The sequence below is a fragment of the Dermochelys coriacea genome, chromosome 9, assembly GCF_009764565.3.
Source record: "Dermochelys coriacea isolate rDerCor1 chromosome 9, rDerCor1.pri.v4, whole genome shotgun sequence".
NCBI lineage: Eukaryota > Metazoa > Chordata > Testudines > Dermochelyidae > Dermochelys > Dermochelys coriacea.
The window spans coordinates 76249494-76275593 of NC_050076.1; the positions used below are offsets into that span (position 1 = coordinate 76249494).

Consider the following 26100-nt stretch of genomic DNA (forward strand, 5'->3'; position numbering starts at 1 on the left):
ATTTCTCAGTATTATTCATGCTGCCAGTGTCTTGGGATTTTGGCTGAGGCTCTAGTTTAGTGGTGACAACTATCGATAGTATCATTATATTAAGAAAACACAAGCATATTTTACCATGTATCTTAATAAGTGACCTGGTTTTCAAAAGTGTTGGGGCCCACAGTAACTCCCATTGAATCAGGTCAGTGCTTACTCAGCATTTTTGAAATGATAGCCATTGGTATTGTGAACTGTTGAGAGATCTTAAAACAGTTATGAAATTCATACGGATAATCACTGTACAACCATCCTGTAGGAACTTAGTATGGAAAATACCCACAAAGAAGATGTGCAGTACAAAATATCCTGTGGCAAAAGCCACTAGTGTGGTTAATTTGGATACAAATCAGCTGGACTCAATGTTGAGGACTGGAGTTGCACCTCCTATGAAGTGAAGAGAGTAACAATGCAATTCTAAAACATATTTTGAAGACACATTGATTGACATATTGCCCAGATCTACTAGAGATAACTGCACAGACAGAATGTTTCCACTAAGGTGGTGTTGGTGGAGTTTAGGGATAAGGGCCAGTACCATCACCCTGGGAAAAATCACTTGCTACCATGGCTGAGGTATCATGCTGTGGTTCTGGTTCTCCAAGGGCACGAGGGGCGAAAGTTTCATATCACTCTATTAATATTTATGTAGAAATTCAGGAGATAATGCATTGCTAAAATTCAACTCAGAAATGCACCAAATTTAATCACTTTCAGTGCTTGAAATTAAATATTTCTACACCAGCTGAAGGCGGAGGGTGGCAATAATTAGAATACTCTTCTGACCCCAAGTTATTTGCTAGCTCCAATGCCCCAAGGGATTTGCTACCTCAGGTACTATCCCAAATTAAAAGGTCTACAAATATACATTTTTAGGCATAAGATAAAATACAATAAAATATAATATAAGGCATTCATATATATTTAAGGCCAGATCCTTCAAACACTTATTGACATGGGTGTGCACTTGTTTCCCATCCAGGCCAGTCAATGGAACTTTTCATGTGTGTAAGGGCTATTTGGATGCATAAGGAGTGGCAGGATTTGACCTTTTGTACTGGGCAATACATCCCACCTAAAGATAGTCAGAGTATTTTTTCAGGTTTCAGAGTAGCAGCCGTGTTAGTCTGTATTCGCAAAAAGAAAAGGAGTACCGGTGGCACCTTAGAGACTAACAAATTTATTAGAGCATAAGCTTTCGTGAGCTACAGCTCACTTCATCCAATGTAGCTCATCCAATGCTGTAGCTCACGAAAGCTTATGCTCTAATAAATTTGTTAGTCTCTAAGGTGCCACCGGTACTCCTTTTCTTTTTGAGAGTATTTTTTATCATAGGCACAACCCATTTTTGCAGCAATCTGCTCAGATCAGAATAGTAATATAAAGTCTTACAAAGACCACTCTCTCTCGTCTCCAAACCTTATGCAAAATCAACAACTATTACTAATGCTGGCCCTTTTAGGGTTAGATTCTAAGAAACAGTTTAATATTTTATTAGTTCAAAATCAAAGGACATTTTAAATATTGTCATGGAAGGTTCTTATACAGCATTCCTTATTCACACAAGATTTCCATTGGTTTCAATAGGATTCTGTAGCAAGCAAGTAATGCTAACCTCTCATTAGAGCAAAATAAATTTAATGGAAGTAAAAAATCAATGAAATTAGTTTAAAAAAATCTGAAAAGTAAGAAGTCTGAGGAGAATATGGTACTCACCAGAAAACACTTTTTCCAGGTCCGTGGGATTTATTATGTAATTTTTGGCAGGCCTGCTAACTACATCATGTGGCTACATCACTTCATGTTCTGAACTATAACATGACCAGAGATAATGTAAGTGAAAATGCTAAGGCACAGGGCATTTTAAATATTCTTTATTCTGAAAATTGTTCTAAAACTGTATACATTTTATATTTTAAAAGAATTGCTAATACTCTAATAAGTACACAATCATCTCTTTTGGGTGGAGCTATGAGAAAATGTGAATGAACAGCCCAATATCCTAACTGGTGGCAGATTGAATCGGTCATTTCTCCCAGTCTCCAGTGTTTAGCCCATCTCTGCTTTTAAACACTTTTTACTCTTGAGCACTTGTAAATTAATATAACCCAGCTGAATTCAATAGAGCTATCTCAGTTTACACCATCTGAGGATTTGTCTCTTTCTGTACTTTATTTCCCTAATTTTCTTTCTTCCTCATGTTTCATGAACCTGCATCAAAGTAATGCAATCAACAATATTCCTAATATTACAATCCGGTGGATTATTTGATAGCCCAAACTTCAATAACATATAATCCAAGTAATTTGAATATTTCTATTAAGGGTAACATTTACCCTAGGGTTAAGTAGGACTTCAGTGGTCCCATTGGCCTTGTTCTGCGTAGGTATGAATTTCCCCCAAGTTAACAGTTTGGTGTTCTAGCATATTGCACATTTTACATTTCTATGAAGCAAGAGCTCTGTTGAATAAGGGAGTAAATAAACTCATCAGGAAATCAAAAAGATAATACGTCATCTAATTTTAAATGCATTTTAGTGCTCAAGAAAGTGAGAAATGGGAGTGCTGATTTTCAAGTTTTTAAGGGCTGTACACTCTGTTGCCCTCAGAACATGGATATGATTGGGAGCTTTATGCAGGAACATAGGAAGTACCGGTATGTTACATATGTACTGGAAATATGTAAGATATGATATTCAGGATTTTACTATGTCCATTTTCATTTATATGCTTAATGTAAGTGTGGATTTTACAGAACCATTAGAGTTTGTGCTGCAAATATTTGCAGAATGCTGGGCCCTCCCAAATGGAATATGGGAAGGTGCTATGCAGGTTTCCGTATGGTCTTTTACGTTAGATGATACAGAAGAGAGCTGGTTGTAACAAGAAACCATGGCCTGGAATGCTGCACAACATGGTATGCTTCCCAAAGCAAATAAATTAAAGTCAGGATGTACCATGATATATCCCTGCCATTGCTTTGCCAGGTGAGAAAGGGAGTGTGGCAAAGCAAAAAGGGGAAGAAAGCAGGAAACTCTCTCTGTGGCATGCTCCAATGGAAAACATGCATTGCATGGATATTGCCCAAGCATATTAATTCTGGTCAGAAGATTATTAACTTCCTGTTTCCTTTGAAGGGGTGACATAAATGTTTGTACAGTGGCCAGGACAATGGGGCTGGGACCTTTAGAAGCTACCATGAGAGAAATAACAGCAGTAACTGCTGTGGCCAGTCAATGACAGCTTGGTAAAGGGTTGGGAGACAAAAACTCAGGGCAATCACTTGGACAAATGCTACTCTCATTTACACTGATGTAAATCTGAGTAACTCCACTAAAGTTTCCCCAACAGAATTACTCCAGATTTACACTGGTGTGATTGTGAGCAGAATGTTGTGCATCTGGTCTGCGGTTTGTAGGGTGTGGGCCTTCTGTTTCGGTATGTCCACACATCTCATCCTTTTGCCCTGCTGTTGGCCTCAGGTAACTATGTAGACAATGTGGGAGCCACTGTTCTTTTTCACATAAGGATTTCCCTTCCATTCACACTTTACACAGGGACTTAGGACAAGGCCAATGGTTTTCTCAAGTGTATCTCATACCTGCTACTCCAATCATGAGCAAAAGCTGCCTTGTTGTAACAAACTGTGTTGGTTTTGTGCATTGTTGAAGCTCAAGTATTGCTCTAAGTCACTGATATATACTAGATGGAGAAAATAGCCTCTGGGCTGCTAAAAACTATGCTGTCATAGTCACAAAGGACCATTATGCCAGCTGGGGAATCACTGGAGCACACCCTGTAGTAGGGGTGAAAAGAAAGAGTGGGGGGAGGGGAGTATGTGGACTTGTGCAAAGGAACTACAGCATAATAGAGAATCTAGCTCATTATATACAGCTGATATACACATAGGTGTTATGATTAAACAGTCCACAAAGCCTCAGTTACTGGTACCTGAGATATCAATTACGTACTGTTTCAGACATAGTTTGGGTACTTCATTGTACACATGCTGTATTTCAGATACTACTGGGGGTAACCCTGTGTAAATGTTGACTCCCGAATGGCAACAACTGTTTCCAAACTGTTCAGCTCAGAAGGGTTGGGTATTTGCATCCCTGTAATCCAGATACATTCTAGTATTTTAGCTTGTATTTCAGAGCAATTCTTCAGCTCTACTTCTCTGTATAACCCACTGATAAATCATTTAGGATCATTCCTTTTAAGAACAGTAAAAGTGTCACATTAGCTGACTCCTAAAATGATTGCTTGTCTTGTTATAGGTATCTGTTGACCTGCTCCTTTAAAATTACAAGTCTGCAACTAACTGCTCTCTTAAACCAATCTACTTCCTTTTTTAATGAAATTGTGCCTTTAGCCCTTTTGCAGAGCTGACTTTTCAACAATAGCGTTCGTAACATTGTGCTCAGTTCTTTCCTCTAACACCCTGCCCAGAGCTAACTTGCAGCTTCACTCTGTCAGCTGTAAGATATAGATATAGTGTTGTCTTAATTACTCATATTTCTCCTGCTGCTCATAATTCTGCTTGTACCACCAAAGAGCTCTTCAGAGAGCTTTACTGCTTCCTTTTCCCTTTCTTTGGGGGTTTAAAGGTTGTCAGATGTATAAATGATCCTTGTTGTACAGTCTTGGTTATGACAGCGTCCTTTGTGGTAGAGGTTTAGTGGGATGGGAGAACTTAATAAGAGTGCTTTTGGATAGGAGCTCTATGGCAGAAAAGAATATATACCACCTTGCATAATAGAGCATCAGACACTGCCTATGGCAAATCCAGTCTCTAATGGGAATCTTATCTATCTAATCTACCCCTCTTAAATTTTAGAAGCTGATTGTCAGTGGTAAATGGTTATTTGATTTTCACTCCTTCTCACTGGTTGTTTATTGGCAATTGATTTCCTACTGTATCCAATCTGCTAATGTACTTCTGGTTAAAAAACTACTGGTGAAGGAGGACCAGAAGGTCCAAAAGATCCCTGTGCAATAGCTCTTACACTTAATCCTTTGTGGTTCCAGTTCCCTCTTTATGAAAATATACTATTGTTTCTGTTATCTACATTAATTAACTAACTCATAGACTCATAGACTCATAGATATTAAGGTCAGAAGGGACCATTATGATCATCTAGTCTGACCTCCTGCACAATGCAGGCCACAGAATCTCACCCACCCACTCCTGCAATAAACCTCTCACCTATGTCTGAGCTACTGAAGTCCTCAAATCATGGTTTAAAGACTTCAAGGTGCAGAGAATCCTCCAGCAAGTGACCAGGGCCCCATGCTACAGAGGAAGGCAGATTGGAAGAGGCCCTGGGGGAAAATTCCTTTCCGACTCCAAATATGGTGATCAGCTGAACCCTGAGCATGTGGGCAAGATTCACCAGCCAGATACCCAGGAAAGAATTCTCTGTAGTAACTCAGATCCCACCTCATCTAACATCCCATCACAGGCCATTGAGCCTATTTACCAAGAATAGTTAAAGATCAATTAATTGCCAAAAGCATGTTATGCCATCATACCATCTCCTCCATAAACATATCGAGTTTAATCTTGAAGCCAGGTATGTCTTTTGCCTCCACTGCTTCCCTTGGAAGGCTATTCCAGAACTTTACTCCTGTGATGATTAGAAACTTTTGTGTAATTTCAAGTCTAAACTTCCCGATGGCCAGTTTAGATCCATTTGTTCTTGTGTCCACATTGTTACCGAGCTTAAATAATTCCTCTCCCACACCGATATTTATCCCTCTGATATATTTATAGAGAGCAATCATATCTCCCCTCAACCTTCTTTTGGTTAGGCTAAACAAGCCAAGCTCCTTTCATAAGACAGGTTTTCCATTCCTCGGATCATCATAGTAGCCCTTCTCTGTACCAGTTTAAATTCATCCTTCTTAAACACGGGAGACTAATCCATCTGCTATTGCTAGTTGAGGACCCTTTAATAAACTGATGCCATGATGTCCCTGTTTCGTAGGCAGAGGTTCAAATAAGTTTTGTCAGACCAGTGAGATCTCTAGTATGGACCATCCTTGACCTCAGTCCTTCATTTGCAATTACTTGAAATCTACTCTGAGAATTGTGTCTTTTAGAATATAACAGCTTAACTACGGTGGCATGTATTTTTCATAGATAGAATACATCTTGGCTGGTTTATGGTCCAGTGCAGAAAGTGCTATTGTTTTTATTTTGCTTGAACAGATTCAGTGGGAATGAATTCATTGGATATTACTACATCATGGCTTGTCAAGTCACTATAGTTAAGAGTCTGTTACTCTTTCCATTATAAAGCTTTCTGGGATGCTGAAGTTGTTTGAGATGATGCAGGGCTTAGCAACTGCTCAGATCCGTTTTCTGCTCAAGCTTGGCCCGTACTCCAAAGTGTCCTTTGATTTTACCGGTTTTCTTATGGGATCTTTTTTTCCAGTTCAGTTGTGCATACGTTGGGCCTGTACCTTGTACCTTGGTAACTAATACAGCAGGGATAGTCAATAGGTGGACCATGGGCCAAATCTGGACTATCAGGCACCTTTATTTACTTATTATCATTATTTTTTAAAATTATTTTCTCTGGAGTCTGAATCTTGACTATGCCTTGACCAAGAAATGTGGATCTTGACAAAAAATAATTGACCACCCCTGCATTACAGTATCAGAGAAATGACAAACAATAACACAAGGAATTATTACAGAATTTTCCTGACCTTAAAACAGCATTAAATAAAGGTCAAGAGCCTACAGACAATAGGCTGCAATAGGCTCATGGCTAGGCTCATCAAATAGCACAGGTGTGACTAAAGAGGCTGTTAGAGGAGCTAAATGGAAATAGATGAGATAACTTAATAAGAAGCATTGGAACTAAAAAGCAATTCTGTTTTGTATGAAGGAATTTTGGGTCCTGAGGAAAAAAAGCCTTCTTATGTTAGCACTGACTTCAAGCAAAGGAAAAGGGACAGGAATCTTGCAGCAGGAAAGGAAACAGCAGTAGGGAGGAGAATGGGCATTAAGAGAAAGGCTAATGCTGATACCAGTCAAATAGGTAATACTGGCAGTAGAATGACTGTACCCAATTGGGCAAGGAATGTGGGCGAACCCAAGCAGCAACAGTTAAGATGTTTATACACCAATACAAGGAGCCTGGGTAACACAATGCAGGACCTAGAACTACTGGTACAGGAAGTGAAACCAAATATTATACAGATAACAGAAACATGGTGAAATAGTAGTCATGACTGGAGTACAGGTATTGACGGGCATGTGCTGTTCAGAAAAGACAGAAATAAAGGCAAAAGTGACAGAGTAGCATTGTATATCAATGATGAGGTAGACTGTGAAGAAATTAGAAATGATGGAATGGATAAGAGAGTCTGTTTGAACCAAAATCATTTTGGGGAAGAAAGCTATTCTAGGTTCCTCTGATATAGTGCTTGGGATATGCTACCAACCATTAGAATCTGATTTAGATATGGACAGAGACCTCTTTAATGTTTTTAGTGAAATAAATACTAATGGGAATTGTGTGATTATGGGAGACTTTAACTTCCCAGGTGTAGATTGGAGGACAAATGCTACTAATAATAATAGGGCCCAGATTTTCCTGGATGTGATAGCTGACAGATTTCTTCACTAAATAGTTGCTGAACCAACAAGAGGTAAGGCCATTTTAAATTTGGTATTGGTGAGTAGCGAGGACCTCATAGAAGAACTGGCTGTAGGGGACAACCTTGGTTCGAGTGATCATGAGCTAATTCAGTTTAAACTAAATGGAAGGATAAACAAAAATAGATCTGCAACAAGGGTCCTTGATTTCAAAAGAGCTAACTCTAAAAAATTAAGGGAATTAATTAAAGAAGTGGACTAGACTGAAGAACTCAAGGATCTGAATGTGGAGGAGGCTTGGAATTACTTTAAGTCAAAGTTGCAAAAGCTATCCGAATCCCATATCCCAAGAAAGGGAATATTTTTAGGGAAGGGTGGCAGACCAAGGTAGATAAGCAAGTATCTCTAACGGATGATTAAGAGAAAGCAGAAAGCCTACAAGGAATGGAAGATGGGAGGGATCAACAAGGAAAGCTGCCTCCTGTAGGGATAAAGTGAGAACTGCCAAAAGGCAAGAAGAGTTGGACCTTGCAAAGGGAATTAAAACTATCAGTAAAAGGTTCTATAGCCATATAAATAAAAAGAAAACAGGGAAAGAAGAACTGGGACTGCTAGGCACTGAGGATGGGATGGAGATTAAAGATTATCTACACATGACCCAACTCCTAAACAAATACTTTGCCTTAGTTTTTAATGAGGCTAATGAAGAATTCTGGGGTCGTGGTAGGGTGGCTAATGTCAATGAGGATACAGAGGTAGAAATTACCACATTCGAGGTTGAAGTCAAACTCAAATAGCTTAATGGGACTAAATCAGGGGGCCTGGATAATCTCTATTAAAGAATATTAAAGGAACTGGTACATTGAATTGCAAGAGCAATAGCAAGGATTTTTAATGAATCTGTACACTTGGGGGTCATAACCTATGACTGGAGAATTGCTAATATAGTTCCAATTTTTAAGAAAGGAGAAAAAAAAGTGAAACTACAGAGCTGTCTGTTTGACCTCAGTTGTACATTTTGAAAGAGAAAATAGTTAAGGACATAGAGATAAATAGTCACTGGGATTAAAATACAATACGGTGCTACAAAAGGTAGATCGTGCCAGACCAACCTAATCTCCTTCTTGGAGAAGATAACTAAGTTTTTTAGACAAAGGAAATGCAAAGGATCTAATCTACTTAGATTTCAGTAAGGCATTTGATACAGTTACACATGGGGAATTATTAGTTAAATTGGAGAAGATCAGGATTAATATGAGAATTGAAAGGTGGATAAAGACTCGGTTAAAGGGGAGACTACAACGGGTCATACTGAAAGGTGAACTGTCAGGCTGGAGGGAGGTTACTAGTGGAGTTCCTCAGGGATCAGTCTTGGGGCCAATCTTATTTACCATTTTTATTGCTGACCTTGGCACAAAAAGTGTGAGTGTGCTAATAAAATTTGTGGATGACACAAAGTTGGGAGGTATTGCCAATACGGAGGAGGACCAGAATATCATACAATAAGCTCTGGATGACCTTATAAATTGGAGTGATAGAAATGGGATGAAATTTAATAGTGCAAAATGCAAGGTCATGGATTTAGAGACTAAGAACAAGAATTTTTGCTATAAACTGGGGATTTATCAGTTGGAAATGACAGAAGAAGAGAAAGACCTGGGTGTATTTGTTGATCACAGGATGTCTATGAGCTGTCAGTGTGATGCAGCCATGAAAAAGGCTAATGCAGTCCTAGGATGCATCAGGCGAGGTATTTCTAGTAGAGACAGGGAAGTGTTAGTACCATTATACAAGGCTCTGGTGAGACCTCATCTGGAATACTGTGTGCAACTCTGGTTTCCCATGTTTAAGAAATATTAATTCAAACTGGGACAGGTGCAGATATAATCCGAGGAATGAAAAACCTACTTTATGAGAGGAGACTCAAAGAGCTTGGTTTGTTTAGCCTAAACAAAAGAAGACTGAGGGGAGATAAGATTGCTCTCTCTAAATACTTCACATGCATAAATACCAGGGAGGGAGATGAGTTATTTATGTTAAGCTCCAATGTGGACACAAGAACAAATGGGTATAAACTGGCCATCAGCAAGTTTAGGCTTGAAATTAGGCAAAGGTTTCTAACCATCAGAGCAATGAAAGTCTGGAACAGACTTCCAAGGAGAGTAGTGGAGGCAAAAAACCCAACTGGCTTCAAGAGTGAGCTTGATAAGTTTATGGAAGGGATGATATGATGGGTCTGCCTACAATTGCATGTGGCCCATCAGCAACTGGCTGTAGCAAAAATCCCCTATGATTGGAGACGGGACACCAGATAGGGAGGACTCTGAGTTACTACAGAAAATTCTTTCCCAGATATGTGCCTGGTGGGTCTTGCCCACATGCTCAGGGTCTAACTGATCGCCATATCTGGGGTTGGGAAGTAATTTCCTCCGGGTCAGATTGGCAGAGACCCTGTTGGGGATGGGGTTGTCTTTCTCTGCATCATGAATCACAGGTCACTTGCAGGTTTAAACTAGTGTAAATGATGAATTTTCTGTAATTTTAAGTTTTTAAACCATGATTTGAGGAGTTCAGTCTATTTCAGGAGTGGGTGGGTGAGGTTCTGTGGCCTGCAATGTGCAGGAGGTCAAACTATAGGATCATAATGGTCCCTTCTGACCTTTAAAGTCTATGAGTCTATAAGCAGTTTTAGTAAGGAAAATAAAACATTGAATAATCACAATATAAGGGGAAGTTAAGAGAAGGACTCCTAATTTATGACACCTGGGACTACTGAAAATGCATAAGAAAATTATTAGTTAATTTCTGCCAAAGCTAACTGAGATTATCAGGTGCAGGAAAGTCATGTTTATAGCAATGGATCTCAGAGCCAAGGAATGCCATTTGAACAATGCAGAGCAAGTCCAGACCTAGGACTAGCCATGCAAAAGTAAAACAAGAGTATTGATGAATAATGGGGAAAACATTTTCTTTGCTGCAGATAGCGTTAGAGTACAGAAATGAATAAATATGTCCAGGCACGGAAATGTGCATCTTAACGTGGACATCTCCTGAACTGGGTGGTTTGTAATAATAATAATGTGCATTTACTAGTATACGATGCCTACCCTTTGAGATTCTCAGAGTACTGTACAAACCTGGTTGCAATGAGCTAGGTAGTTAAATGCCATTACACTCATTTTACAGGTGAGTAAACTGAGGTACATCAAGGTATAGTTAATTTTTTCAAATATGGCCTCTAGTGTTCGGTGCCTCAGCTTTTGTATGACAAACTTGAGACACCAAGATTTTGATTTTCAGAGCTGCTGAGTCTCCACAACTCCAGGGGAAGTAAATTTTAATTTTGGATGCTCAGTACCACTGGGAAACAGGCCCTGTGTGTCTCAAACTGGGCCTACAAAAATGAAGGCAACAGTGAGTGGCTACCTTTGAAAATTTTGGCCTACCTTGTCCAGAGTTACACAGTGAGCCAGTGGCAGAGCCAGGAATTCTGAATCCTAATCCCTCCCTGTTTTGAATGTCAATCTTCCTGTCAGAATTTTGACCAGTGTACAGATTCCATTAAAAATTAAACTGTAAATAAAACAATAGTATTTATGACACTTCTGTTTTTTATGACACATTGCTTTGTTTTCTTTTTGTTGCATTATTGCTATTTAATTGAAAAGTCTGAGTCATCAATATCAAATGTTTTATAAGGTCACAATTAAGGTAATTTTTTTGGAAATTCACACTTAAGAAAGCAGTTCATTAAAATGTGATTTGTGTTTTTAATATGTAACATGTAAGTGAGTTTTTATGCTTTCAGGTAACTTGGGAACTATGCCTTTACAATTATCTTCCCCCTCTACAGAAAATAGCAAACTGATGAGAAAGAGATTATATCAGTGAAGGAATTTTTTATGCATTTTTTCTATTGAAATGCAAGGGAATTTTGTGAAATATATACAGTATTATTTTTAAATGTCACTTCTGCCTGGGCATTCTGCGGTAATACAATAAAAAAATTGTGGCCCGGATCCCACCAGAATTCATGCACATATTCTTAACTTTTTGCACATGAACGTTCCCATTGACTTCAGTGGGTCTATGCATGAGTGTAAAGTTCAGTATGTGCATTCGTTTTTGCAGGATCAGAGCCTTAAATAACCATTGCAATCAAAAGTCGAATGTGAAGAACAACGAGAGGGAGTTTATACAGGAAAGGGAAAAAAATAATGAATAAGAAGACAATAGAGTAGGAATGATGGTCTAATGGATAAATCATTGGACTAGGACTCAGGAGAGCACTGTTCAATTCTCTGCTTTTCTAGGCTTCCTGTGTGACTTTGAGCAAGTCACTTAATGCACTCTGTGCCTCAGTTCACCATCTGTAAAACTGGAATAGTACTTTCCTACCTTACAAGGCTGTTGTGAAAATAAAAGCCAGTAATGATTGTGAGGCTGTGGCAATAAAGGAGCGTAAGTACCTAAATAGATAAGAAAATGTTCAAATAAATAAAATAATGGGCGGAAGGGCACTAAGTGTTGTTTAAAATATGAAGTGGAAAGGATGTAAAAGAGAGCATATTCTGTACTTCCTGATCTACCACAACATGCTTGCCTAAGATGAGATCCCTAAAAGGCAGGTGGTGTCTAAATGCAGATGTTAAGTCTGTCCTGTTATGCTACATATATTGTTGCAAAATATAATAAGGTTCTAAATCACTGAGATTTAAAAAAGTTAAAAATACCCCTCCCCTCAAACAAACCTTTTTCAGGGGGTTATTTTGGTATCTTGGGTTAAGAAGCTCGCTCAGTTGGCCTGGGTGGCTAACCTACAGGGAATTAATTATTTTTATCAATTGAAAATGACTCTTTACTATTTATAGTGGCATTAAAATATAGAAATGTCAGGCAATGTCATCCAAAGCAGCTGGGCAGGGAGCTCTGTGATGCTGAACATGAGAAGGTGCTTCATGTAGGGGGCCAGGTGCTGGGTGGGGATACAGTGCTGGGATCCCCAGGGAAGAAAACCCCATTGCACAGGCATCCGTACACAGGAGTAGGTTACTTGTGCTGCTCTTTTCATCTCTTTTCTCCCTGGGCAGTACGACTCTTCATGTATATTCCTTACACACATATCCATCAGGATGACCCCTGAAGCCATTATGGTCATATGTTACCTGTATTCAGAATGAGTATATGTACCAAAATATGTACCACACAGACACTCTCAAGTTGTTACCTCCCCCAAATCTGAGTAGTGTGTACATTGATGGGGAATGTCCCTCAGGGTTTAAATATCTATTAATTTTAAATCCAGCATTATGTGGTTGAGAGTTATTTTAGAGTCACTTGGTCAAAATCTTCTTGCAATTACATCTCTACAACCCCTATTTATGTTTAGCCTTACAATACATGTATACAACAAAGGTAAGCCATTTTCATTGGTTAAATCAGGACTGAATATACTCCAAGTGATAAGATCTAAGGTTACATAGCAATACTCAGAGCAATTTCACTGAAATTAATAAACGGGGATGTAATATTATGGGGGGCAATGAAACCTGGGTTTGCTAGGACTGAGAAGGGTGTTGTTTTATATTTATTTAATCAGACATTGTCCTCTTCTCCTTATGATTTTCTCTTGTTAGGACATGGCACGTGCACCCATGTTTTCTCTCTTGATGAATGAAACAGAGCTCAAGGAGTTTAGTTGAGATTGGTTTCCACTTCAAGAAAGATTGCTTCTTGCTGACTGAATTATAATTTTAAAAAATGGAAGCTGTTCATTAGGAAGCCAACACTTTAACTCCTTACATCTCTTCTGCCTCATATTTGATGGGTGAAATCCTGGTCAATTGAAGTCAATGGGAGTTTCTCCATGGACTTAAATAGGGTCAGAATTCAACTGTGCTGACCTAGCATCAATGTGACACCATCAATAATATTATTAATAACCCACTCCTGTGTATTCTGATAGTACAAATCCATTTAATGTATCATCCAGATTATTTAAATGTGTTCAGCAAGGTACCAAGCCTGAAGTTGGATCCAGTAGAGTGCCTATCAGAAGCCCCATTGACTTCAGTAAGGTTCCTCCTGAGTGGATTTGCAGAATCCATTTGTAGAATTGCAGGGTCAGGCCCTTGTTAGCAAAATTTGGTGTTCTAGCATATTGTGGTATTTCATGTTTGATGAAGCAATTGCTTTGTGGTAGAAATGAGTAAATAAACACAGTCAATTCACACAAACTTAGACCATGAGATGTGCATAATAGGTCATTTTAGGTACACATCATGTATAAAATCATGTCAGATTATTCCAGAGGACTGAACCATGAGAAACCTTTGCTTTTTGGTTTGGTTAGGAAATTCCAGCTTCATGCTGCCTATGTCCAAGGAACATTCTGATGAGGCTCCCTGCTGTGTCCCCTTTGGGAAAGAAAAGGTGGGTGAGGTAATATCATTTATTGGACCAGATTCTGTTGGTGAATGATGAGCTTCATGGAGCTCTTTCTTCAGTTATTTACAAATTTTGAACATTTCCACTTGCAGCAATCACCTCCTCTAAGGTATAAGTATCAGCTCATGACACATTAATGTAGCTCGTTGTTAACATGATACACTTTCAAATCTGTTACCAAATGGCTGGGAGGCCCAAATCTAGCAAAGCACTTAGGTCCATGCGTCACTGTAAGTACATGAGTGGTCCCGTCATAGTCAATATGTTCACCCTTTTATAATGCTAACTGATCCTTAGGAAATTGCCAAAAAAGCATAAAGACAACACTTAGCTTTGAAGTCAATAAGTTTACTCGTGCTTAAATCTACCCACATGCTCAAATATGTTGCTGGATTGGAATCCTAGTGCATGAGCTGAAAGATTGAACCCATATCTGAACCATGATTGACCAGTTGTCTGCCAAATGAAAACAATGTTCAGGGAACTTCTTTTCAACCCTCATATTGTGTCACATTAGATGCATTTCTGACTTTACATTAGTATGTGGGGGGTGGCGGGGTGTTGTTTTTGCCCATTTTGTAATTTTCTGAGGATTTATTTTGTATTGTAAATAGGCAAACACATTAGTTAAAGCCTGATAGCATCTTCTGACCAGCTTTGCCAGTAAATCACTGAGCTATGTAATTGAGTTTGTGTAAAATTATGCATTGTAACCTTGGGAATAAATAAAATAGGGGAAAAAAAGTAGATCTTTTAATTCATACCATTTTTTTCAGCACACAATTTCTTTTGATTCTTCTTTTGCCCTCCAACTAGATCATGTTTGTTCTTCTTTCAGAGTTCAAATGAAAAACAAACTACAGTACAGAAGTGGTGAAATTTAACTGAAATGGGTAATAATGTCTGATTTGGCTTGTAGGTGGAGTGGAAGACAATGCCTGCATTTATGGTTAACTATAAGTGATACACTAGGAAGATGATGGTATTCAGACAAACACAAACAATTTGATTCAGACAGATTGGATACAAGTTTTCAACCAGCATAAGGAGAACAGGTGAGAACCCTTGAGTGTGAAGCTGAAATAAAAAGTATTCTGGTGGACAGGGAAAATATTTCTGCTATAATACAATAGACCTTCTATTATATATTAAAACTCTTAATTAAAATCTTCCCAAAGATGACTTATAAATTAAATGGAAATACAAACATGTTAATCAAATGGGGAGGCATATTTGCAGATAGTCACTAAATCAGTGACACATCTTCACAATTTTAGCAGTGTTAAATAGCAGGTTTGCTTTGATTTAATTTAATTCAGCGATTCCTTATATCTTCACAGGTATGTTTTCAAAGAAAATCTGTTGACCCTGACTTGTAACTTCCAGTTTTCCTGTTCACTTAGGTTTTTGTTGTTGATTTCCACGCTATTTACAGCCAAATGATGGGGTCAAAGCTTCCTAACAGCATGGCCAACAGATGTAGCACAGAGATGACAACTGGAGGTTTCAGTGCTCTTTTGTTACCTGAGCACTGACTGATGGTTGAGATGCTGCAAGTCTGAATGTCAAAGGGCACCAGAAGGCTCTTATAGTCTTTGGACCCCAAATCGGCGTGGGAGAGAAAAGACCCCCAAAATATGCTTTTTGCCTACCTTTATGCAGAAGTGAAATGAGCAGTTTGCTGGAGATTCATACTCTAGAAAAGAGGCCCCTTATGTGCTCTGAGGAATTTAATTGAGTTTTCTCATCAACTTTTGGATAGAAAGCAAGCTTTGAAAGCTGTCAAAGTGTATATATTTAATGTTTGGAGATTTGGTGGTTTTATCTAAAAGTGAAACTAGTTATTGATAGAAAAAAAAATTCTGAGTTCAGAACAAAACCAGCCCCTCTGTGTACTTACTGAAAGTTTTCTCCGTTGACTTTGTTTGAACTTTCTTTGGGTGTGAGAGCTTAGAGACTATTCATGAGTCTACGGACTCGTGAATACTATGTTCCCAGTACACAGTCAGATAGGTCTTCCACTTAATATACATGGTACTCAGAGAAAAAAAAACTTAAGAAGGAGGCAAAGTGAAGCTTGCCAGGATAACTGAGCAAGTCTATATTCTACAGATTACCCAGTATGTAAATTTAAAAAGTGTCAGGGATCATTATTTTGAAGAAAAAGAAATAAGAAAAAAAACTACAGTTTTGTCTTTTTAGAAAGAAAAGTTACTTTGGAAACTCGGAGCAACAGAAACTTACAAAAAGGCATGTTTTTATTTTGAAACACCTTCTTTCCATATCTTTGTTTCTTTAATACTTCAGTAGCTGACTTTAGAAATCTTATAATTCAGGCAGTCTTGGAACAAGACTTTATTCTTACAACAAGCTTCTTGGTAATTCGTTCTTTTTCATCCTTTAACAATAGTCCTTAAACATCATTACAAATCAATATACTAGGTCAGTTAAAGTGAATAATTCAAATTGGATAGCATAGATGAAAAGTATAAATTATGAACTGTGTATATAACAGATAAGTACATGGGATCGAAATATATAATATATATTATATATATAACCCAGATAGTAACTGGAGAAATATTTATGAAAACAAATCTATTCCATTAAAGACTTGTGAGAAGTACAAATTCATTAATAAAAGGGGTGTGTTGACAAGAAAGCACAGAGTATGCTGCAGAAATAGCAAAAATGCTATTTACAGGTGCAACAGCTGTAATGGTTCTTTCCCTAATAGCTGAGTTCATGCCTGCAGAATATGCAAACAAGTTGGAGGTATTCATTCAGAAGTAACTGCTGCACTGATCATTTTTTTTACGTGAACATGTGCTTTATTTATATATTGTTTTAACTACCTCCTAATCTCACTACTCCTCCCCCTCATTATTTTGGTTTGGTCTGGAATTGTGGGTCTCTCTGAGATGAAAATGAGAAGTGATAACTGGCAGTGCAGAAAATACTGGTTAGTGAATTTTCAAAACAAGCTTAATTGATGAGGGCTTGTGAAATGACCTATTTTTCTAAAGAATGTGTACAAACCTGCAGGAACATGTTTGCAAGCCCCAATTGCATAGATGTAAATGTTACTTGAGAGCACATGCATATATCTACACACACCTGATGAGTGCATGCATGTATCTATATGCATGTGCAGAGGAACACTTTTACACACATACCTTTGAAAATCTGGACTAATATTTATTAGTTAACAAACAACTGAACAAAAATATCAGTAATGATAGCTCCAAATAGTGATATTCCCCCCACCCCACACACAAACTTTTTAAAAAATGGCCTGACACTATTTGTACAAATATTTTCCAGTGGTTAAAGGGAGTGTAGTTTCTTCCTTTTTCTATGCTTTTCTGTGGACATTTTTTTACTATAATATGGAGAAAAATAATATACAAATATTAATCTGCATCTTTGTTTCAGAACAACCTCAGTTTGACATTGCATTTTTGCCAGGTGGAACAAAGAGCAATAAATTAGTTTTGAATGTTTATGATCTTGTATTATAAAGACTCTGCAACAGACGGTGTTCAAAATCAATTGTCAAAGTGATGGGGGATTAATAACTCTGGGTAAGGGCACATTTCAAGATCAACTGGGCATATTTCAAGATCAACTGCCATATTTCATTATTGCAACTTATATTTAAAACACGTTTTGGATGCTTTTTTTAGAAACTGATTAGATTTTAGTAGAGCTGAGTGAATAACTCATAATGAATAACCAAGTTGATGAATTTTATCTTCTGTTTGTGGTATGTTTTTGAATTATTCGGTAAATTTTTTTTTCAGTTTCAATGACTATGTGGCCTGCAATTCAGAATCAGAAATTTAAGCTATATTGCTTAGTTGTGACTTATTACAAGACACATGGTATTGTTTCTGTTCCCTGACAAGTTGAAGGAAACTCCTATAATCAGATTTCTGGGGTGAACGTTTGTGGAGGGCAAATTTAAAAATCCCTTTCCACAAATATGCAAGTTTATAATTTGTTTTAACAAACAGAACGGGTAGTAAAAATCCAATGGTATGAAAGTAGTTGGAAAGTAAACACAAAAAGACATCCATATCACCAAAGCAAAGTCATTTTAAAATCCAAATCAATATTTACAGACATTTTTTTTAGTATTTGCCCAGCTCTAGTTTTCCTCTTATTTGCTCAAATACCTATTTTGAGAAAAGATCACCAACTTTAGACAATAAATGTAAGGGAAGTGTAAAGGAGAGCTGTGGGTGCTAGGTTCCAAACACTGACAACTTCACTGAATAATTTTAGCTCTCCAAATAGGGGTGGTTTGGATCTCAATTGTACTTCATAATAATGACATAAATTCAGTGATAGTTGTCTTGTTCTGGTAAGACCTTAGTTTTCTTCATCCCTCAGCCAATGATTTTGGGTCATCAATGAGAGATCCATTTGTAGACTGTGGGGCTATGAAGGATGTGTGGGCTATGTTTCTTTTTATATATGTATATATTTATATATGTATATTATTTTGGCTTGCCTCTAAATACAGGGAAAGCACACTACATATTTTTCAACAAAATGCACATGCATAGTCTCAAGAGCCATGTATCCCATTTAACTGTCATTTCCTTTGATTAACCTTCACCTGACCTCACTCCCTAAGGCTATTTCATTTCCTTTTGCCCCTACATTTAAATACTGCACTTTATCAGGTAAGTACATCTGTCATTGAAGAGCTGGCTATTTTATTAGAGCCCACCATATATGTTTGTTATAGAAGACTGTTTGCAGAATCTTTCACTGCTGAGGACAGTTTAGTCCAATGCAAACAGACTTGTTGTGAGCAGTTATGTGCCTCCTTTAGAAATGCGTGCATTCGTGACAAAGAAACTACATAAATATAGTTTATGCATTTAACCCCCCCGCATTAGAGAGGTGTGTGGATATGTGTTTTTATTCATACAGTTTCAGGCTAGAAGGGGCCATTATTAGAATTAGTTGGGAATATTCCAAATCAACTTTTTTTATTGGAAAATGCTGATTCATTGAAATGGAAATTGTTCATAGGAAAGGGGCAGTTTTGATAAAACTACTGATTTTAAAAAATTGAATAATTTTTTTTGAACCCTGTTGAAGCATCCTGTTTCAACACTTTTTAAATGAAAAGTTTTGCTTTTTGTTTGAAATGACATCTCATTTCAAAATTTTCGATATAAGGTAATTTTTTAAAGAAAAGGTTGAAATAGAAATGAAATATTTCAAAATTATCAGGATGCAATGTTTCAATGAACCTGATCCAAATTTTATTTTATTTTATTATTAGTTCATGAAAAATTTTGAGACTTTGACTTTTTGTTCCAGGGACAGGAAAAAAAATTGAAAATTTCGAAAGGGAAAACTGTCTCCTGACCACTTCTAACCATTATGTCATCTAGTCTGACCTTCTGCATAACCTGGGGCACAGACCCTTACTCAATAGTTCTTGCATCAAGCCCATTACTTCTGTTCAAGCCATAGCATATCTTTTAGGAAAATATCCAATCTTGATTTTAAGACTGCAAGTGATGGTTGATTCTCTATGACCATATGTAAGTTGTTCCAATGGTTAATTACTCTCACTGTAAAAAATATGCACTTTATTTCTAGTTTGAATTTGTCTAGCTTCAACTTCCAGTCATTGGATCTCATTATGCCTTTTCATACTAGATTAAAGAGATGTATACTACCTGAAATTTGTTCCCTGTATAAATACTTGTACACCATGGTCAAGTCACCCTTTAATCTTGTTTTTAATAAACAAACTAGATCAAGCTTCTTTAATCTCTCATTATCAGGCCTGTTTCCCAGTTCTTGAATCATTCTCATACCTCTTTTGTGGACCATTTCCAGCTTTTCAATTTTTTAATGCCATTTGGAGTTGGATAGGCAGCTTCAAACATTTGCCAATATCAACTAAGAAAAAATCTCTGGATACCTCCCAAAATGATGAGACTAGCTTAAAATAATTTATTATTAATTTATATTGTGGTATCACCTACAAACTCCAGTCATGGACTAGGGTCCCATTGTGCTAGGTGTTGTACTGGCACAGAACAAAGAGATGGTTTCTGACTCAAAGCGTTTACAATCTAATTGCTCTCTGGTTTTTGAGTTTTTAGGTCATGTTTACCAGCTATTCTCCAAAGCCATGTGGGGATAACAACTTACATATTTTATAAAATGAAAGCTGAGATTCTCACAGATCTAGAGCCTTAAGCCCCCCCCACCCCTACCACCATCACCAGTATCATAACACTTATGATAAAACCATGAGAGTTGGCAATTCAGAGACCCACAGTTGATTTAAATTGGTGTAGCTCAAATGACTTCAGGACAGTTTTTTTTCTTTTGCTTAAAAAATATCCAGTAAAAAAAGTCATGTAATAATGTCTGTTGATCTTAGTGTAGGTCTCATAAAATCTAAAGTTTGGGCCAAACTTTATCAGATATTGTGAGTTTAAAGGTTTTGCAAACAATTCTCTAGAGCACATATTTCTCTGAAAAACTCCGTAAAAACAGTCTGTTCTTGATGAATGCTCTTTAATGACAGAGATGTACTTACCTGGCAGACTGAAGAATTAAATGTAAGAACAAAAAGAAACTGAAATTGCCTTAGGGATTGAGGTCAGGTGAAGGTTAATCAAAGGAAATGACAGTAAAATGCATTCATGGCTCTTGGTATATTTTTAATCATTTCTCTCTCTCTCTCATTCAGACCCACACACAGAGTTTATAACTTTTGCCCAATATATACAGGCAAAAAAGGATTATATTTTTGTGTTTGGTTTTTAAACAAATACTACTTGTTGGATTTCTGCTGCTGTTTAGCTTCTTAAAACTTGTATAGAGATGCTTTAAAATGTCTATGTGGAGCAGAGAAAGAATAAGGAAGGATATTAAGAAAAGATGATTTTAACAAGAATATATCACTATATACTCTGCCTCTGATACACTCCGTTATGAAGGATTTCTAGAAATGGGAGAATGAACACCTTGATTAGGCTAAATAAGACTAGGCTTTGGAGATAAGGTAGAGAAATGGACCTGTTGGCATAAGAATGTTTTTACTCCCTTCCAGTTCTGTGATAACCTATGAATAATTACTCTGTTTTAAAGTATAGAGTAAATGAATATTTTAAAATGATTTCTACTCCCCGCCTCCAAAACAAAAAATTCCCACACAACTGATTAAATTGTGAAGGGAGCTTTTGTCCCATTATATTGGGTGTCAACCATCTTGTGATTGATTGATTGATTTTTGTGTGAAACTTGTTTTCAAACTTTTGAATTGTCATTTTATGCTAGTCACCTTAGGTAACTTACATGCACTATCACACAAATGAGGGCAACTTTATGTAAGTTATCATTGCCTAAGGCATCTCTTTAAAAATGAGAGCAATGTATTTTTCTTTTAAGTATGTTTATATAACTGTTTTTTCCCCAATAATGGAAGAAATTTTTAAGGATATAGTAAAAAAAAATTAACCTTCAGATATGATGGTTTGTCTGTAGCAAGAATGTTTTCCCCACTATTTGGATCTTACGCTGCCAAGCACTGAGCACCATCAGCTCTTGCTAAAATTGTTGGGAGTTGAGTCTGCTCAGCACCTTGCAAATTAAGCCTTTGAAGAGTGATGGGTAATATAAAGCTAACCTATTACTGTAAAACATTGTTATATTATCACCCGACTGAGTTCTACAATAAGTGATGTGTTAGCTGTATCCACATCTGAAAAAAAGTCTGGAAATAGTTTTCCTTGTATTGCCATGCTGTATATCTACATGATCACTACTGGTAATGTGGCATTTTCCTGCTAGTTCCCACATGCTGAATGCTTTCATATGCATGCCATATGTGATGTTTGACACTGAGCTGTAGAGGGTAGGAAAACAATGATGTACGTTTGTGAGCAAAGCTGTGAAAAGATGTGCTAGGCTAGAGTTAGTCAGAAATGAGCCATTTATCTGAACCCCATAAATGGTACCTGGTTCCAATCCACCCCTGATTTTGCAAAACCAAAGCCAACCTCACTTTCCTTGATTTCTCCTGTGCAAGGGAAAATAAATCAGTGACCAAGCCATGGAGGCCAAAATGAGTACTAATTCTATTAATTGAAAGATTCAGTACTAAGGCCTGATCTTGTGAAGATTTAAATAGGTGAGTGACTCAGGTGCTTACGTATTTTAGGGATGGGGTTCTTTGTCATATCTTATATTGACATAATATTTATATTATTATTATTATCATACAATGGAAGTTTCAGAGGTAATCACTAATGGGAGCAGAGTCAGACCAGTGCTGAGTAGTTATGAAAATCCCACACATAACGTTTCTGTTTTGTAAAACTTTTTAGGATTTTTTTTTGCTTCTATAAAATGTTACTTCAATAGTAATTGATTAGCCTTAGATAAAACAGGAATAATCAAAGTCGAATACACTTGGTAAAATTTTAAATGAAGCCCTCAGTACATCTCAGGTGAAGACTATCAGCCTTAAACAATGACAACTAAGAAACAATCCAGAGTCTGACAGTGTATAATGTTTCATTGGAAAGACCAGTACTGCCACAAAACATTTCTTTTGGAAAGTTGAACATAACAAAATTGTATTGATATTAAACAAAACCACCCAAGAAGAAATATTGCTATAAATATCTAAGCTACAGTCCTTCCAGACACTGACCTATTTAAACAGAAAGCTTGCAATCAGCAATAGCATTCTCTTCTAAGTCATTCAAGATGGCATCAAGTGCATCCTTACCACTTTTCTTCTGATGTTTGTTTTTAAAAGCTACAGCATTTTCATAGTCTCTTATTTCTTCTTCAGCGGTAACACAGAATTTGGCTGGAAGAAGTACTGAAGCCTGGATGCTTAATGAAAGAAACTCTGACTGAAGATTCTGTAGTTTTCTAATGAAACCGTGTGAATGATTTTTGTATGAATATATGTAATTACCACGTAGGATGTCCTGATAGGCCACACTGGATAACCCAATGCAAATAAAGTGATGGGAGATTGGAAGGGACTGGAGTCCTCATCCTGCAGCCTGATCCATGCAGCGGGAATCCTGGGTGTATGCAGAGCCCCACTCAGTGCCGTGGGACTCCGTGCTGGTAAATGCTCAGACCTGGATGGAGGATCATTGAAGCCAATTGAGCTCTGCGCAAGCACAGGGGTTTCCCTTCATGGTTCAGATTGCACGTTTGAGGCCTTTTGGTAGGACAAAAATGTTTTCATGTGAACTAAAACTGATTTGTATTTTTTTTCTTTTCCCATGTTGCAGAATTGTTGTGGGGAGTGTGTATGTAGGGGAGGGGGAATATCACCATTTGCAGCTTCCCCTATTGGCAAAAAACAGGTTTTCGTGTTTAGCAAAAACTGTCCTTGTGTATTACAATGGATGGGAGAAGCTGAAGGTCAAAGGTTAAATTATACTTGCTGTCTCACATTTGTGCTGGCTGAGTTTTACATACTGTATGGGATTAACAGCATTCTCATACTAATGGAGGGAGTTTGGGGACAAGAGAACTTGTTTGAACATCCGATTAATATGATCAAAAAATAATGGACCAGCATGAAGCTCAGGACATATTTTCCATTCATTTTCTATTTTGTTTTTGATCTGGAAGGAAATGTTATAAGAAAGCATTCTTGGCTTTATTAAATATTTTGGTGAGAAATTGGGAAAGACGGGAGGTTTTGGAGAATATAAATGCGAGTCTGGTAGGGATATTATTAGCAATACCACAAATGGAGATGAAACTAGAGCGAGGAAGCATAGAAAGGAAGAGAGAGAAACACCTCCTACCACCATCACCACTAAAACAGCAACAACAGCAGTTTTATTTAATTTGTTTGGTGGGGCACATGCTGAAATAGCAGCTGCACCCACAAAGCTCAATGATATTGATAGTTTCTGCCTCCTCTCAGAGAGTGCATCAATGAACAACTTCAACACTGATCTTTGTGAATCAGCCTCAGCCCAGTTTGTGCCACTACAGTCTCCTAAGATTAAAAGAGGAAGATACATTTTAATGATGCCACAACTGACTTGTGGCCAAAATAAAGACCTTGGCATTCTGACAGGTTTCAGAGTAGCAGCCATGTTAGTCTGTATTCACAAAAAAAAAAGGAGTACGTGTGGCACCTTAGAGACTAACAAATTTATTTGAGCATAAGCTTTCGTGAGCTACAGCTCACTTCATTGGATGAAGTGAGCTGTAGCTCATGAAAGCTTATGTTCAAATAAATTTGTTAGTCTCTAAGGTGCCACAAGTACTCCTTTTCTCTTGGCATTCTAGTGAGCCTTCCCAATGTCCGGTTATCTAAAAGTGTGGGGGGTGGATTGGCACTTATGCGGGAATTATTAACTTGACTTTCTTGTTAAGCTAGTTGTGTTATAAATTGGTTTGATCAATGCCAGTGATAATAGAATAAAAGTAATCCAACAGCTACAGTAGTTTGTTAGCTCAAATGAATTCATATGCTTGGCTGTTTGGTAATCTGTTGAAATAAATCGGTGGTCTCAGTTTGGTCCCCAGCATTTGTTGGGATCCAATTAATGTTCTGGGTTGAGTGGAGGTTTCTTTGGACATTTTTGGTATTCCCTAGACCTAGAAACAATCAGAAGGAAGAGACCACCCCTCAAGCAGTGAGCCTCTTCTCAAATGGAGCTGATGTTGTCACTCTTTCTGTGGTCATTTCTGATTGTATATGAAATTAAGTTATAGTGCAATGCACCCCTAACTAGGGACTAATTTCTTTTATGAGTTTTTGAACAGGAAAATGAGCTCACCAAGCTTACTGCCTCAAATTCCCCTTTGTAGAACTGATCATGCAGAAGGATGGATAATATCCGGAATATAGATCTAAAAAATGAACATGAACAATAATGGCATTTCTTTATGGTATTAATTTAGAAATACGAGTAAAGTAGGAGTAGGCTGGCAATAGAAGCCTTCATGTTCCATGCTGTTGTCCTTATTGGAGTCATCAGAAGGTCAGTAGCCTAATATTGGCCTGGACAGCCCTGGGCAACTTTGGACCATTTTGTGTGCCCACCTCTGGGTATTGGTTAAGAATATGTGTCAGCATATTTCCGTACTTCTGCTCAAAGTACTAATTCTGTGAGTTAAGGGCCTTTAAGATGAAAAAGGTAGAATCCATTCCTGCCACTCAATGTCTGTGTTTAGTGGCACCAGCTTTACCGTTGGAAAGACAACTGTTGGGAAGAGGGGCAAGCAACAGGACAATCTGGAATAATGGGCAACTTCATGATATATTTTACATAAGACTTCTGCCTTTTGCATTTTCAAGGACTTTTATTGCTCATAAACATTAATTTTATTTGATATCTGAAAGTGGGGGGTCTCCTTTAAATAGTGGTATTTAAATGCATTTACAATAACTTAATATTTTTTCAATTAGAGTTTCATAAAATAATACAGTTATTTTTTTCCGTTCTGTCTTTCATGAGCCAATATTTTAACCATTGTGCACTCCCTCCTTCCTACTACTTCCATTTTCTCTTCTTCAAATACAATACCACTTCATTTCTTCAAATGAAGACTGTGTGTTTGTATATGGGGGAATACTTCTCCTCAGATGGCTAGAATGTGTTCTATTTTTGCCTTTTAAATTGTCTTGGATATTAGCACCATGAACCTGCTTGTGTACAGCACACCCACCCAGCAACTTTTCAGGGAGTTCTCATTTCCATTGAATTTGGTCTTCTATAAGTAGCATCTTATGTACTGGAATAGCCTTCATCAGAAATGCTTCCTTTGGTTCTTCTCTGGTCGTGGAACAGTGGATTTCAGTTCTCTATTATGTATAATAACTTCAGGAATCTAGTGGTAAAATAATTGAACATTTGACCTACCAAGATATTCCTGCTTTATTAGGCTAGTAGATGGAGCAAGAGTTTCTAACAGGATTATGGGACCATAATATTATACTGTATATCAATAGGAGTTGTACAGAATGC

The 26100-nt window shown here is 37.5% G+C and overlaps 1 long non-coding RNA gene across 10 annotated transcripts in view; it reads left to right on the forward strand.

Annotated features, from left to right (window-relative positions):
• Positions 1–26100, forward strand: part of LOC119860932 — a 162874-nt gene that overhangs the window by 20097 nt on the left and 116677 nt on the right. For all 10 annotated transcript variants that reach the window (XR_005294694.2, XR_006274003.1, XR_006274004.1 and 7 more), the window contains exon 2: positions 15015–15150. This is a non-coding gene — a long non-coding RNA (uncharacterized LOC119860932). The remainder of the gene's footprint in view (positions 1–15014; positions 15151–26100) is intronic.